Here is a 13,500-nt window from a genome sequence, read left to right as displayed (position 1 = left end):
CTTTTTACAGAGTAGTCTTCATCTGGGAGTTATCCCTACAGATGAGTAGGGGTTATGAGAAAAAGGTGAGGACTCTGAACAGACAATACCAGAGCAGCAGTTCTCAAACTTTTTGCTCTCAGGATCCCTTTAGTCATCAAAATTACTGAGGACCCTTAAAGAGCTTTTATTTATATCGATAACATCTATAGATATATATTGTATTTGAAATTAAAATGTTTGAAGTCAGGTAGCGTGATGCCTCCAGCTTTGTTCTTTTGGCTTAGGATTGACTTGGCGATGTGGGCTCTTTTTTGGTTCCATATGAACTTTAAAGTAGTTTTTTCCAATTCTGTGAAGAAAGTCATTGGTAGCTTGATGGGGATGGCATTGAATCTATAAATTACCTTGGGCAGTATGGCCATTTTCACAATATTGATTCTTCCTACCTATGGGCATGGAATGTTCTTCCGTTTCTTTGTATCCTCTTTTATTTCATTGAGCAGTGGTTTGTAGTTCTCCTTGAAGAGGTCCTTCACGTCCCTTGTAAGTTGGATTCCTAGGTATTTTATTCTCTTTGAAGTAATTGTGAATGGGAGTTCACTCATGATTTGGCTCTCTGTTTGTCTGTTATTGGTGTATAAGAATGCTTGTGATTTTTGTACATTGATTTTGTATCTTGAGACTTTGCTGAAGTTGCTTATCAGCTTGAGATTTTGGGCTGAGACAATGGGGTTTTCTAGATATACAATCATGTCATCTGCAAACAGGGACAATTTGACTTCCTCTTTTCCTAATTGAATACCCTTTATTTCCTTCTCCTGCCTAATTGCCCTGGCCAGAACTTCCAACACTATGTTGAATAGGAGTGGTGAGAGAGGGCATCCCCAAAACAGCATGGTACTGGTACCAAAACAGAGATATAGATCAATGGAACAGAACAGAGCCCTCAGAAATAACGCCGCATATCTACAACTATCTGATCTTTGACAAACCTGACAAAAACAAGCAATGGGGAAAGGATTCCCTAGTTAATAAATGGTGCTGGGAAAACTGGCTAGCCATATGTAGAAAGCTGAAACTGGATCCCTTCCTTACACCTTATACAAAAATTCATTCAAGATGGATTAAAGACTTAAACGTTAGACCTAAAACCATAAAAACCCTAGAAGAAAACCTAGGCAATACCATTCAGGACATAGGCATGGGCAAGGACTTCATGTCTAAAACACCAAAAGCAATGGCAACAAAAGCCAAAATTGACAAATGGGATCTAATTAAACTCAAGAGCTTCTGCACAGCAAAAGAAACTACCATCAGAGTGAACAGGAAACCTACAAAATGGGAGAAAATTTTTGCAACCTACTCATCTGACAAAGGGCTAATATCCAGAATCTACAATGAACTCAAACAAATTTACAAGAAAAAAACAAACAACCCCATCAAAAAGTGGGCGAAGGACATGAACAGACACTTCTCAAAAGAAGACATTTATGCAGCCAAAAAACACATGAAAAAATGCTCACCATCACCGGCCATCAGAGAAATGCAAATCAAAACCACAATGAGATACCATCTCACACCAGTTAGAATGGCAATCATTAAAAAGTCAGGAAACAACAGGTGCTGGAGAGGATGTGGAGAAACAGGAACACTTTTTCACTGTTGGTGGGACTGTAAACTAGTTCAACCCTTGTGGAAGTCAGTGTGGCGATTCCTCAGGGATCTAGAACGAGAAATACCATTTGACCCAGCCATCCCATTACTGGGTATATACCCAAAGGACTATAAATCATGCTGCTATAAAGACACATGCACATGTATGTTTATTGCGGCACTATTCACAATAGCAAAGACTTGGAACCAACCCAGATGTCCAACAATGATAGACTGGATTAAGAAAATGTGTCACATATACACCATGGAATACTATGCAGCCATAAAAAATGATGAGTTCATGTTCTTTGTAGGGACATGGATGAAATTGGAAATCATCATTCTCAGTAAACTATCGCAAGAACAAAAAACCAAACACCACATATTCTCACTCATAGGTGGGAATTGAACAATGAGAACACATGGACACAGCAAGGGGAACATCACACTCTGGGGACTGTTGTGGGGTGGGGGGAGGGGGGAGGGATAGCATTAGGAAATATACCTAATGCTAAATGACAAGTTAATGGGTGCAGCACACCAGCATGGCACATGTATACATATGTAACTAACCTGCACATTGTGCACATGTACCCTAAAACTTAAAGTATAATAATAATAATAATAAAGAAATTAAAATGGAAAAATGTTTAAAATATACAATGATTTATTTAAATGTCACAGTACTCAAATGTCTGGGTTAATAGAGGATTACTGGATTCTGCTTAACATATTCTACTAGTTCTCAGAGGAATGACATCTTCACCCATACTACAGTCTGCAGAAAATTCCACTGTATATTCATGAGAAAATGAGTAAAAAAGGCAAATAATATCTTAATATGAAAATAGTTTTGACCTTAAAGACCCCCTAAAAGGGTCTCAATAACTCACAGACTATACTGTGAGAATGTCTGAAGTAAAGAAAGAACTCAGCATGGACAAATTGTACTTGGGCAACACCCACAGTTGATGAGAAAGAGGAAGAGGACAAACCAGTCAGAAGAGACCATGTGGACAGCTGGGAAAGTGAAGCAAATAACAAACTAATATTTTCTGTAAATTCGCCCAGAGGAGTAACAGCCTATAGAGAGAGATTGTTTGAATCATTAAAATTGGATTCTAATAGATGAATAGGCAAAATACATTGGTAGATAATTTGTTTTTTAATGGCTTTAAAAATTCAGGTAAATTAAAATTAAAACAATAATATGCTATGTTCCCTTAGCTAATCAGCTTTTCTTCGGTGCTATCTCAGAGATTCTTCAGATATGATAAGAAATACCCTGTTATACAGGCTTTCAAGAGTGTCATAAATGTGAAGTGTAGAGAAGCACCCTGGAGGATCAAGGACAAGGGTCTACCAGGCCTGACGAAGACAACACTAGAAATGTAAAGATCACTTTCACTTTGGAACATACATGTAAAACTCCTAAATAAAACTTTAACAAACTAAATATAGCATCACCTTGAAAGATTTGCCTGCTATATATAAGAAGGAATTATTCCAGTAATGCAAGACCGGTATCACATGGGAAACTACCAACATAAGTTATCAGATTAACAGATAAAAATTTTAAATCCATAATTATCTTATCTCAACAGATGTCAGGAATTGATTTTTAAATTTACAGTCATTCTGTATTTAAAAGTTTAAAATGTTCCATGTAGAGGATTTCTTTCTTGACATGATGTAGAATATCTAAATTAAAAAACCAAGAAGCAAATACCATTCCCCTTAATACAGGAAGGCATGATACTTCTTGTTGCCAATTATATTTAACACGGTACAAGAAAAGCTTTAAAAGGACAAAAATGAGGAATGCGTATAGAAAAGGAAGATATATGGTATTCCAGTTTGGATTACATGAATGCATACCTATACAACTCCAAAAATACCAACTAAAAATAGCCAAAAGTAATATATGAACTCATAAATTAGGAGGTAAATCTACTAAAAACTGCATTGCTACATATAACCATAGAACTAGAAAATATAATGATAAAAGAATTCATATATAAGGGAGACATACTGAAACACAGTATTACTTTAAAATTTATAAAAAGACAAATAGGAATGAAAAAAGGAAGATATAAATCAACAGAGATGTATTATGCTCTTGATTGGAAAGTCTAAATATAGCAAGAATGAAATAGACTCTAATTTGAATTATGTTACATCTATATATTAATCTAAAGTCCCCATGGCATCCTTTATATAACTTGACAGACTGGTAGTGATATTCATCTAGAAGAATAAGTAGACACAGATACTAGTATATGTATTTCCTTAAATGTAAATATGGCAAATTTATCTGTAGATTTTGGTCTTCTACAAAGAAGCAATCATCAAAACCTTATGGCACTGGGGTAAGAATAGAAAGTTATTGTGAATAGTGCCGCAATAAACATACGTGTGCATGTGTCTTTATAGCAGCATGATTTATAATCCTTTGGGTATATACCCAGTAATGGGATGGCTGGGTCAAATGGTATTTCTAGTTCTAGATCCCTGAGGAATCGCCACACCAACTTCCACAACGGTTGAACTACTTTACAGTCCCACCAACAGTGTAAAAGTGTTCCTATTTCTCCACATCCTCTCCAGCACCTGTTGTTTCCTGACTTTTTAATGATTGCCATTCTAACTGGTGTGAGATGGTATCTCATTGTGGTTTTGATTTGCATTTCTCTGATGGCCAGTGATGGTGAGCTTTTTTCATGTGTTTTTTGGCTGCATATAAATGTCTTCTTTTGAGAAGTGTCTGTTCATTGGAACCAACCCAAATGTCCAACAATGACAGACTGGATTAAGAAAATGTGGCACATATACACCATGGAATACTATGCAGCCATAAAAAATGATGAGTTCATGTCCTTTGTAGGGACATGGATGAAGCTGGAAACCATCATTCTCGGCAAACTATTGCAAGGACAAACAACCAAACACCGCATGTTCTCACTCATAGGTGGGAATTGAACAAAGAGAACACATGGACACAGGAAGGGGAACATCACACACCGGGGACTGTTGTGGGGTCGGGGGAGGGGGGAGAGATAGCATTAGGAGATATACCTAATGCTAAATGACAAGTTAATGGGTGCAGCACACCAACATGACACATGTATACATATGTAACAAACCTGCACGTTGTGCACATGTACCCTAAAACTTAAATAAAAAAAAAAGAATAGAAGGTTTAGCAATGGATCCAAACTATTTGAACTTAATAGTTGCTAAATCAGAAGCAACACAAATATAAGGAAAGACTCACTTTTTAGTAAATAGTTGAGGAATCGCTCGGTATCGAAATGGGGAATATAGAATTACAACATGTACCACAGTGCAAACATTCCAGATGGGTTTTTTAAAAGTTGATTTTTTAAAAAACATAGAATAGTATATTTGTCCAAGATGTGAACAGACAAAATTAGTTCTGATCCAGAAAGACAAAAAATTGATTAATTCATATATACTGAAATAAAGAAATAACTTCTTGCATCAGGGAATGTATGCAATAAAATGAAGTGAAAGGAACAGAAAAAGGACATATCTGCATCATCACTGATAAAGGCTAAGGAAAAGGTGGATGCAAATATCCAAGTAAAAATCAAAGTATGACTTCCAGTTTCAAGTCCACTGTATAAGAAGCTTGGAAGTCATCACTCCCATCCCCACAATACAAACTGGAAATCAACAACTCTTCTCAGCTCCATCAGAGAACTGAGATCACAGGGCAAACTGCTTCCCCCAAAATTAGAGAAAGAGACAGACCGATACAGACTCATAGCTTACATGAACAGAAACCTCCATAGGAACACAAACAGAAACTTACAGTTTAGGTTCTCTGGGGTAGGAAAACCTAACTATAACTGAGGAGGCTGAGTGTGGATAAGCTCAAAAGCTTAAAAACTCCAGGGAGCCCAGTCTTAGGGGGACCTCACACTTTGAAGAGTTTTACCTCCAGGAGTCCTAAAACATTCTTGTTCTTACAGTGAAGATCAGAGAAAAATCTCTTTCTGCTTCCAGCAGGGGGAGGGGAAACAGTCATTTTACAATTATAACCAGAGCATTTGGTTTTTCTTATAAGGCATACCTTCATGAAAAACTATTTTACCAGGGCCTAATCAACTTGGGAAAAAGTCAGTATCTAATTCTATCTCCCACCAGCCTTTCTATCTTACCTAAGTGGGGAAAAAACAAAACGAAAGGGAGAAGCACTTTTCAAAGTCATAACTGAGGGCACAGGCTCACTAAAAAACTGAAACCTAATCATATGACTACAGAATGCTTCCATTCTCTCAACATTTTATCACTACTTCTATAGAGATCCTGTATAATAACAGGGGAATATGACTGAAAGAATTGTACCTTTTAAATTTAGTTAAGAAGTCTCTAGGGAAATGGAAACCCAAATACAAAACAGTCAAAAACAGACACTAGTGGAAATCTTAGCCTCTGACACATTTAGTTACAACAAATGTAAACACAGCCTAACTCCTATCCAGATAAACATAAACCTTATACTAAAGGTCTATTTACCTCAGTCACTTTTACCTAGTATATCATGTCTAGCTTTCAACAAAAAAATACAAGGTATACTAAAGGACAAAAAAAAAAAAAACACTGCATGAAGATAAAGAGTCAGACATGGAAGGGATGTTAGAATTACTATAACAGCAATTTAAAATATGTTTAATATGCTAAAGGCCCTAATGGAAAAAGTGGACAACACGCAAGAGCAGATGAGTAATGTAAGCAGAGAGATGGAAATCTTAAGAAAGAATCAAAAGGAAATGCTAGAAATCAAAAACACCATAACAGAAATAAAGAATGCCTTTGATTGATTCATCAATAAATTGGACACAGCAGAGAAAGAATGAGCAAGCTGGAAGAAACAGCAACAGAAACTTCTGAAACTGAAATTCAAAGAGAAAGAAAATGGAAAAGGAACAGAATGTCCAAGGACTGTGGAACAATTACAAAAGACATATAACTGGAATACCAGAAGGAGAAGAAAGAAATACAAGAAGCCAGGCGTGGTTGGTTGCTCACCCCTGTAATCCTAGCACTTTGGGAGGCCTAGGTGGGCGGATCACGAGGTCAGGAGTTCAAAACCAGCCTGGCCAATATGGTGAAATCCCGTCTCTCCTAAAGATACAAAAAATTAGCCAGGCATGGTGGTGCGCACCTGTACTCCCAGCTACTCAGGAGGCTGAGGCAGGAGAATCACTTGAACCCAGGAGGCAGAGGTTGCAGTGAGCCGAGATTAAGCCATTGTACGCCATTGTACTCCAGCCTGGGCAACAGGCCAAGACTTCGTCTCAAAAAAAAAAAAAAAGAAAGAAAGAAAGAAATAGAAGAAATACATAAAGTAATAATGACTAAGAATTGTTCCAAATTAATGACAGATACCAAACCACAGGTCCAGGCAGGAAGCTCACAGAACACTAAGGAGGATGAATACAAAAAAATCTATACCTACGCATATCATATCCAAACTGCAGAAAATCAAAGGAAAAAAATCTTCAAAGTTGCCGGGGTAAAACAAATACCTTACCTTTTACCTATGGAGGAGCAAGGACAGAATTACAGCAGACATCTTCAGAAATCTCTTCAAGAATACAGAGATAGACATAACATGCTACTACTAGTCAAAACAAATGTGGAGTAGGTATATTAATTTCAGACAGAGCAGACTTCACAGCAGGGAAAATTATCAGCGATAAAGAGGGGTACTGCATAATGATAAAGGGGTCAATACTCTAAAAACACATAATAATCTCTAATAAATAAGCACCTAACAACAGTGTCAACATATGAGGCAAAAACTGATAGAGATACAAGGAGAAATAGATGAATGTACTATTATAGTTGGAGACTTCACCACCCCTCTATTAGTAATTGACAGATACAGCAGACAGAAGATCAGTAAAGACATAGGTAAACTGAACAGCATCATCCATCAACTAGATCAAGTTGATGTCTATAAAACACTTCATTTAACAACAGCAGAATACATATTCTTCTCAAGCTCACACAGAACATTCACTAAGACAGAAAACATTTGGGCCATAAAACATACTTTAACAAATTTAAAAGAACAGAAATCATGCAAAGTATGCTCTTAGAGGACAATGGAATTGGACTAGAAATCAGTAAGATAAAGCTTGAAAACTCAAATACTTGGAGATTAAACACTCTTCTAAATATCACATGGGTTAAAGAAGTCTAAAGAAAAATTAAAAAACATTTTGAACTAAATGAAAATGAAGAAACCACTTATCAAAATTTGTGGGATGCAGTGAAACCAGTGCTTAGAGGGATATTTATAGTATTGAATGCATATATTAATAAAGAAGAAAGATCTATAATCAATAATCTAAGCCTCCACCTTAGGTAACTAAAAAAATTAAAAGAATTGAATCCAAAGTAAGCAGAAGAGAAGAAGTAATAAAACTTAGAGCAGAAATCAATGAAACTGAAAACAGGACATCAACAGAGAAAGTCAACAAAACCAAAAGCTGGTTCGTTGAAAAGATCAATAAAATTGATAAACCTCTAGCCCGGTTAAGTAAGCATGAAAGACAGAAGGCACAAATTACTTTTTGTATTTTGGTATTACAAAATAATACCGTGATCTGATTGTGATACATTGTATGTATTAAAATGTCACTGTGTACCCCACAAATATGTATAAATTACATGTCAATGTAAAAATAATTAAGGAAAAAATAAAATAGAGACCATCACTATCGATCATATGGTCATTAAAAAGATAATAAAGGAATATTAACAATTTGATGCCCACAAATTTGATTAATTCAGATGAAATGGATCAATTCTCCTTGAAATACACAATCTACCAAAACTCATGCAAGGAGAAACAGATCATGTGAAAAGACATGTATCTATTAAATAAACTAAACTACTAATAAATAAACTTCCAAGACAGAAAGCCCTAGACCCAGATGGATTCACTAGTGTATTCTACCAAACATTTAAAGACAAAATTGTACCAGTTTTCTATAATCTCTTTCAGAAGATAGAAGCAAAGGGAACACTTCTTAATTCATTACCCTAATACCAAAACTAAATGGAGAGATTACAAGAAAGCTAAACTACAGACCAATATCTCCCATGAACATAGATGCAAAAATCCTGAACATATTAGCAAATTGAGCACGAGAATACATAAAAAGAATTATATGTACATCATGACCAAGTGGGATTTATCCCAGTTATGGAAGGCTAGTTCAACATTCAAAAATAAATTAGCGTAATCTAGCATATTAACAGGCTTAAGAAGAAAAATCACATGATCATATAAATCGACATAGAAAATACATTTGACAATACACAACACCCAGTCACGATAAAAACTCTAATTAAACTAGGAATAGAGGGGAACTTCTTCAACTTGATAAAGAACATCTACAAAAACCTACAGCTAACATTTAATTGTACAAGACTCAAGACTTTTCCAGCAACATTAGCAAAAAGCAAGGATATCCCTTCTCACCAACCCATTTCAACATCATACTGAAAGACCTAGCTAATGCAAAAAAGACAAGGAAGGGAAGTAAAAGATACACAGAGTGGGAGAAAGAAATAAAAACTTTTTTTTCACTGATGACATGATTGTCGATGTAGAAAATCCAAAGAGTCAACAACTCCTGAAACAAATGAGTAACTATAGCAAGGTTGCAGAATATAAGGTTAATATACAAAAATCAACTGCTTTCTCATACACTAGCAATGACAAACTGGAATTTGAAAAATCAGAACACAATGCTATTTACATTAGTTCTAAAAATCAAATAATTAAGTATAAAACTAACCAAAATATGTACAAGACCTACATGAGGAAAACTACAAAACTCAGATGAAACAAATCAAAGATCTAAATAAATAGATATTCCATGAACTTGGATAGGAAGACTCAATATTGTCAAGAAGTAAGTTTTTCCCAACTTGATCTACAGGTTCAGTGCAGTTCCAATCAAAATTCCAGCAAGTTATTTTGTGGGTATCAACAAACTGATTCTAAAGTTTAGCCAGAGAGACAAATGACCGAGAATAGCCAACACAATTTTGAAAGAGAAGAACAAACGTGGAAGACTGACACTATCCAACTTCAAGGCTTACTATAAAGCTACAATAATCAAGACAGTGTGATAATGGCATAAGAATACAGATCAATAGAACAGAACAAATCCAGAAATATACCCACAAAAATATAGTCAATGGATCTTCGACAAATGAGCAAAGGCAATACAATGACACAAATATATTCTTTTCAATAAATGGTACTGAAACAACTGGACATGAACATGCAAAAAAAAATGAATCTAGAGGTAGGTCTTCAACTTTCACAAAAATTAACTCAAAATAGATGACTGACCTAAATGTAAAACACACAACTATAAAACTCCTAGAAAATAATGTAGGCTAAAATCTAAGTGATCTTAGGTTTGGTGGTGACCTTTTAGATACAACACCAAAAGCATGATCCATGAAAGAAAAAATTGATAGACTGGACTTCATTATAATTTAAAACTTCTGCTCTGCAAAAGCCACTGTTAACTGAATGAAAAAGCAAATCACACATGGGAAAAATATTTGCAAAAGACATATCTTAGAAAGGGATTGTATCTAAAATAAGTAAGAAACTCTTTAAGCTCAAGGATAAGAAAACATTCCTATTAGAATGCCTAAAATCCAAAACACTAACAAAACCAAATGTTGATGAGGATATGGAGTAACAGGAACTCTCGTTCACTGCTGATGGAAATGTAAAATGGTACAGCCACTTTGGAGGACAGTTTGGTGGTTTCTTACAAAATTAAACATAGTCTTACCATATGATCCAGCAACACTTCCTGGTATTTTACTTAAGTGAGTTGAGAACTTATGTCCATACAAGATCCTGCACACAAACGTTTATAGCAGCTTTATTCATAATTGCCAAAATGTGGAAGGAACCAAGCTGCCCTTCAGTGGTTGAAAGGATAAATAAACTTTGTGCCTCCAGACAATGGAATACTATGCAGTGATAAAAAGAAATAAGCTGGTTACTGTATGGGATAAATGGGGAAAAAAATGAAAGAAAAGAAATGAGCTATCAAGTCATGAAAAGATATGAGGAGCCTTAAATGCATAGTGCTAAGTAAAATAAGCCATTCTGAAAAGGCTGCATAATGTATGATTCTAACTATATGACATTCTGGAAAAGGCAAAACTATGGAGACAGTAAAATGATCAGCGGTTGCCAGGGGTTTAGGGTGGGGGAGGGGGGATAAATAGGCAGAACTCAGAGGAATTTTAGGGCAGTGAAACTATTCTGTATGATACTATAATGGTCATGCATGTCATTATACACTTGTCAAAACCCATAGAGTATATAACACAAAGAGGGAACTCTAATGTAAACTATGGTTTACATTAATAATTATATTTAAACTATTATTTAATAATAGTTATAATACATTATAATTATACTATTATTTAATAATAATGTCTCAACATTAGCCCATCAATTTTAACAAGTGTACAACACTCATGCAAGATGTTAATAGCGGAAACTGGGGTGTCTCGAGAATATATGACAACTCTATACTTTCCATTCAGTCTTTTTGTAAACCTAAAACTGCTCAAAAAAGTCTATGAATTTTTAAAATATGAAAAGAAACTAAAAGAGCCGTTTACACATAAGGAAATTTTGATGCTAAAAATCATCCTGTGTAACACAGAAATCCCCCTAGTAATGACAGAATAGAAATTTTAAGTCATTTAAACCAATGGTTCTCAAACTTCAGTGTGCATCAGAATCACCTGGAGGGCTGTTAAAACACAGATTGCTGGGCCCCACCCCTGACTTTCTGATTACCTAGGTCTGAGGTGAGGCCTGAGAGTTTATTTCTAACAAGTTCCTGGAGGATGCTGATGCTGCTAGTCTTGGGCATCAAGAGAGATATAAAGTCTGATAAAATAAGACTAAGGCTGAGCAGTAACCAAAATGAGATTTTAGAGTATACAAAAGATAAGGAGCACATATTAAATAACCTGAATCTTTACTGCAGGTTAGATCGGGAGAATCTGGCAGAGAAGAAGGACCAAGGATCAGAATCTATAAGTCCCAAATGTTTAAGAACTTGAGGACTGAAATGGAGTGTCTGTCTCTTTCTGTCTCTGTCACCACTATTTATAATACTGTATTGCTACGCTGACCTGAACGCTACAAATTTGCAATGGGCAATGAGCAAAAATGATAAGATGGGTAGGAATGAATAGATCAGCTTAGCTAAGAAGAGAGTAACAACTGAAGAATACTGCTGAGGTCACAGTAGAAAGCACTCAGGCTCAGGCGCTAAGGATGGGAGGAGGGGAGTGAATCAGATCATGGGCACCTGTACTCCCTAGGTGAGAGAGAGAGAGATGGAGAGACGGACAGAGAGAGCGATAGACTGAAACAGAGACATGTATAGTCCATCTCTATTTGACTAAAGTAAGGTAATATAAAGATATAGGCTGTTCTCATTTCCATATTGTGTGGTGTGCATACAAGATCAGCAATAAGAAGGGTCCCTTGCTCTTCACCCCCTCTAATTCAAGAAGAGTCTGTAATAGACATCTAAAGGCAGCTCATAGTTCTACTCAGGATGTCCTGGAAGATAAAGGGCAGCTTATAAGCTCAAACTCCTATACATTCTGTAAGTGTAAATCTTCATGAATGTGTGCATCTCCCTGTCCTCAGAGGGGACAGAGTGGGGGGAATAGGAAGACTCTCTCTTTGGCCCCCATCATTTGTGCCCACCTGTCTGAATGTCATTCTTCTAAAGCTGCCCATCAGAGAGCACATCCAGTGATTTTGACTCTCGTTTGTCACTGCATCCTTAACACTAAAAAGAGTATCTGTCACACTCTAGAAACTCAAGACATAGGAAGGCAAGAAAAGAGACATATATGCACTCAGTCCATATATATACATATAGGTAGGCAAGGCTCCATCTCATTGAATCCTTGGCTTAATACTTGAGACAGCACTCACATCTAGGTTGGAAGGAAGTGAGGGAGCAAATCAGAAGGCTCTGGTTCCCGCCCACCACCCTGTGTGTGGACAGCAGGTGGGGAACACAGAGAAAGCTCACTGTCTCACTCTGGATACCTGCATACATGGACATTATTTAATAAGGACATTTATTCTAATACACAGTCAAGCCCACCAGAGCACCTGAAGTCCCTAACTATTCTGTTCTGTGCTTCCCCAACACACACCCATCACTCAAAAACTATGACAGGGGAGGGTGGGAGGGGTGATGTCTAGGCTCTCTGTCCTTCTTGGTACAGTTGAGCTCCCCCTCTCTGAATCCTTGCCCAGGTGCATTGCATTGAGCCAGCACTAGCACCCAGATAGCAAGGATTAGAGAGGGGGAGCAGGGCAGAAGGCTTGGGCACCTGCCATGCTCGAAGCAGAGAAGGTTCTCTGTTACACAGGTCTGTGTGAGAACAGGAATGAGAGTCTTGCATTGTGTATATGTTGGGAGAGGGTGTCAATAAGAAGTCCCATTTTGTGGCCCACACTAACTCAGCACGTGCAGGAATATTAGGTGACAAAAAGTCAAGTCTCCTACACATATTCTTTGAGGCAAGAACCAAGTCCATCTTGTGTGATACCATATGCCCACTGCCCTGGCAGCACAGTGTTAGCATGTACTAAGTGCTCAATACTTGTGAAAGGGAGGTAGAGGGGAAGGAGAGGGAGGAGGAAGTGTGACTCACAGGCACTTTGTCTGTCTATGGGCAGAAAAAGGCCCCTCTGAGAGTCCTGGAATAGGTGCTGCACTGAGACAGCATGCACATTTA

General features: G+C 36.8%; 1 protein-coding gene across 3 annotated transcripts in view; it reads right to left on the bottom strand.

The window, feature by feature from the left end:
- Positions 1–13,500, bottom strand: part of CLCN5 (chloride voltage-gated channel 5) — a 162,264-nt gene that overhangs the window by 59,309 nt on the left and 89,455 nt on the right. The window lies entirely within an intron of this gene.

Source organism: Pan paniscus, chromosome X (genome assembly GCF_029289425.2).
Source record: "Pan paniscus chromosome X, NHGRI_mPanPan1-v2.0_pri, whole genome shotgun sequence".
NCBI classification, from domain to species: Eukaryota; Metazoa; Chordata; class Mammalia; order Primates; family Hominidae; genus Pan; species Pan paniscus.
This window is presented reverse-complemented; position numbering and strand designations above follow the sequence as displayed.